At 40.0% G+C, this 2,500-nt stretch overlaps 5 non-coding genes across 5 annotated transcripts in view; all 5 read left to right on the forward strand.

The window, feature by feature from the left end:
- The window catches only part of LOC141314640 (5S ribosomal RNA), a 119-nt gene extending 39 nt beyond the window's left edge, over positions 1-80 (forward strand). Inside the window, exon 1 of the ribosomal RNA XR_012350192.1 lies at positions 1-80. This exon is cut by the window's left edge and continues 39 nt beyond it. This is a non-coding gene — a ribosomal RNA (5S ribosomal RNA).
- An 801-nt stretch (positions 81-881) lies between these two features.
- On the forward strand, positions 882-1,000 carry LOC141294768 (5S ribosomal RNA). The gene has a single exon (XR_012340974.1). It is a non-coding gene; the product is annotated as a 5S ribosomal RNA (ribosomal RNA).
- Positions 1,001-1,802: 802 nt separating this feature from the next.
- Positions 1,803-1,921, forward strand: LOC141292204 (5S ribosomal RNA). Its single transcript, XR_012340463.1, has one exon. It is a non-coding gene; the product is annotated as a 5S ribosomal RNA (ribosomal RNA).
- Positions 1,922-2,005: 84 nt separating this feature from the next.
- Positions 2,006-2,124, forward strand: LOC141318045 (5S ribosomal RNA). Its single transcript, XR_012352385.1, has one exon. It is a non-coding gene; the product is annotated as a 5S ribosomal RNA (ribosomal RNA).
- Positions 2,125-2,208: 84 nt separating this feature from the next.
- On the forward strand, positions 2,209-2,327 carry LOC141297602 (5S ribosomal RNA). Its single transcript, XR_012341415.1, has one exon. It is a non-coding gene; the product is annotated as a 5S ribosomal RNA (ribosomal RNA).
- Positions 2,328-2,500: the final 173 nt, after the last annotated feature.

Here is a 2,500-nt window from a genome sequence, read left to right on the forward strand (position 1 = left end):
TGATCTCGGAAGCTAAGCAACGTCGGGCCTGGTTAGTACTTGGATGGGAGACCGCCTGGGAATACCAGGTGCTGTAAGCTTTTGCCTTTTCTTCACTATTTATATAATATGCTGGCTTTTAGAAAGATGTGTTTTACCGCTCTATTTATTACAATCATTTAAATGTATTATAGAGTTTTAAGTGTTTTACATGTTTTTTAGGCCATTTTATTACTCTTAACATTTTAAGTGTATGTGTCTTTAATAAATGGATGGTTGGCCTGTCATGTGACTAGACACATGACAGGAAGCAGGAAGTACAACTGTATAAGAGAGCAGCATGACAAACAAAGGACAGTCACCAAAATGTTGGATTGAGGAGTTGCTAATTTTGGAGCTCAACTTTCCATTCACCACCTGCAAACTTTGGATTACACTTTCTGTGAATTGTATATACACTGGTGGACACTCACATTGGACTTATCAACACACTGGGATTCTTGGACTGTTTTTAGGGTATGGACAAATGAACTGTATTCTTTTAACAGAGTTTACCTGTTTTTAGGGTATGGACAATTGAACTGTATTCTTTTAACAGAGTTGACCTAGTTTTATCGTGTTGTTTTAAAGTCTTTTATGTGAACCTTGTAAATACACCAAATCTATTTAAACCAATTTTCTTTTATGTCTCATTCTTTTAACCACTAGTCATCTCTCACAGTTAAATCTGACACCATTTTAGTCTTGTAACTCGGCTGATAAGGCCGATTGTTACACTTTTATGGGAGACCGCCTGGGAATACCAGGTGCTGTAAGCTTTTGCCTTTTCTTCACTATTTATATAATATGCTGGCTTTTACGGAGGCTGATCTTTAAATAGCCCACTTTTTAGAGCAGCCCTCGCTTATGGCCATACCGCGCTGAGAGCGCCCGATCTCGTCTGATCTCGGAAGCTAAGCAGCGTCGGGCCTGGTTAGTACTTGGATGGGAGACCGCTTGGGAATACCAGGTGCTGTAAGCTTTTGCCTTTTCTTCACTATTTATATAATATGCTGGCTTTTAGAAAGACGTGTTTTACCGCTCTATTTATTACAATCATTTAAATGTATTATAGAGTTTTAAGTGTTTTACATGTTTTTTAGGCCATTTTATTACTCTTAACATTTTAAGTGTATGTGTCTTTAATAAATGGATGGTTGGCCTGTCATGTGACTAGACACATGACAGGAAGCAGGAAGTACAACTGTATAAGAGAGCAGCATGACAAACAAAGGACAGTCACCAAACTGTTGGATTGAGGAGTTGCTAATTTTAGAGCTCAACTTTCCATTCACCACCTGCAAAATTTGGATTACACTTTCTGTGGATTGTATATACACTGGTGGACACTCACATTGGACTTATCAACACACTGGGATTCTTGGACTGTTTTTAGGGTATGGACAAATGAACTGTATTCTTTTAACAGAGTTTACCTGTTTTTAGGGTATGGACAAATGAACTGTATTCTTTTAACAGAGTTGACCCTAGTTTTATCGTGTTGTTTTAAAGTCTTTTATGTAAACCTTGTAAATACACCAAACCTATTTAAACCAATTTTCTTTTATGTCTCATTCTTTTAACCACTAGTCATCTCTCACAGTTAAATCTGACCCCATTTTAGTCTTGTAACTCGGCTGATAAGGCCGATTGTTACACTTTTATGGGAGACCGCCTGGGAATACCAGGTGCTGTAAGCTTTTGCCTTTTCTTCACTATTTATATAATATGCTGGCTTTTACGGAGGCTGATCTTTAAATAGCCCACTTTTTGGAGCAGCCCTCGCTTATGGCCATACCGCGCTGAGAGCGCCCGATCTCGTCTGATCTCGGAAGCTAAGCAGCGTCGGGCCTGGTTAGTACTTGGATGGGAGACCGCCTGGGAATACCAGGTGCTGTAAGCTTTTGCCTTTTCTTCACTATTTATATAATATGCTGGCTTTTACGGAGGCTGATCTTTAAATAGCCCACATTTTGGAGCAGCCCTCGCTTATGGCCATACCGCGCTGAGAGCGCCCGATCTCGTCTGATCTCGGAAGCTAAGCAGCGTCGGGCCTGGTTAGTACTTGGATGGGAGACCGCCTGGGAATACCAGTTGCTGTAAGCTTTTGCCTTTTCTTCACTATTTATATAATATGCTGGCTTTTACGGAGGATGATGTTTAAATAGCCCACTTTTTGGAGCAGCCCTCGCTTATGGCCATACCGCGCTGAGAGTGCCCGATCTCGTCTGATCTCGGAAGCTAAGCAGCGTCGGGCCTGGTTAGTACTTGGATGGGAGACCGCCTGGGAATACCAGGTGCTGTAAGCTTTTGCCTTTTCTTCACTATTTATATAATATGCTGGCTTTTAGAAAGACGTGTTTTACCGCTCTATTTATTACAATCATTTAAATGTATTATAGAGTTTTAAGTGTTTTACATGTTTTTTAGGCCATTTTATTACTCTTAACATTTTAAGTGTATGTGTCTTTAATAAATGGAT

This window comes from Garra rufa, chromosome 1 (assembly GCF_049309525.1).
Source record: "Garra rufa chromosome 1, GarRuf1.0, whole genome shotgun sequence".
Lineage (NCBI taxonomy): Eukaryota > Metazoa > Chordata > Actinopteri > Cypriniformes > Cyprinidae > Garra > Garra rufa.